The following is a 567-nucleotide window of genomic DNA, read 5'->3' on the forward strand; positions in this document are numbered from 1 at the left end:
GGTGAAGGACTGGAGGCGCACGGCTGGGGCGTCCCTCCCTTCCTTCTGACCGGGTTTCTGGTTGCAGTGGCCTCGTTTTACAGCTGATGTTTGACCTGCATTAGGAAAAACAGGAGTAAGCAAAGACCCCGCGGCCTCCTCTTTGAGTGGGACGTTTCTTCTGTGCTAATACCACACACCTGACAGAGCCTTCGTCCTGATCCCGAGCCAAGCCCTGAGTTCACGTGGATGCTGTGAACGCTCCGCGCTCTGGATCGAGCGGTGAATAGTGCTCGGTCCTTATCTCCAGCGCCCTGCAATCGCTATTGAGGCTCCTGGCAAGCCTGGGCTTCGCGCCGTAATGCCGAACACCCAAGCACATCCAAGCACGGTGCATTCAGGAGTTGACAAAGCAGGACAGAGATTTCCCAACCTCGTGTAATTTGGGGTATTGCAGCACAGAGCTCGGGGCAGTAGAACGCAAGTGCCACTGTTTCGGCTGTAAGTTTGGGTTCTTTTATCTGTCTTATCTGCTTGGCATGATACTGGCGCTTAGATCCCAGTGTGGGAGGCGGCTGTTATCTGCAG

The 567-nt window shown here is 55.2% G+C and overlaps 1 protein-coding gene across 1 annotated transcript in view; it reads left to right on the top strand.

Moving 5' to 3' along the window:
• LOC104490194 (ceramide synthase 4-like) overlaps window positions 1-567 on the top strand; it is a gene marked incomplete at both ends in the record, with an annotated part of 13379 nt that overhangs the window by 11041 nt on the left and 1771 nt on the right. The window lies entirely within an intron of this gene.

This window comes from Buceros rhinoceros, unplaced genomic scaffold (genome assembly GCF_000710305.1).
Source record: "Buceros rhinoceros silvestris isolate BGI_N320 unplaced genomic scaffold, ASM71030v1 scaffold14533, whole genome shotgun sequence".
Lineage (NCBI taxonomy): Eukaryota > Metazoa > Chordata > Aves > Bucerotiformes > Bucerotidae > Buceros > Buceros rhinoceros.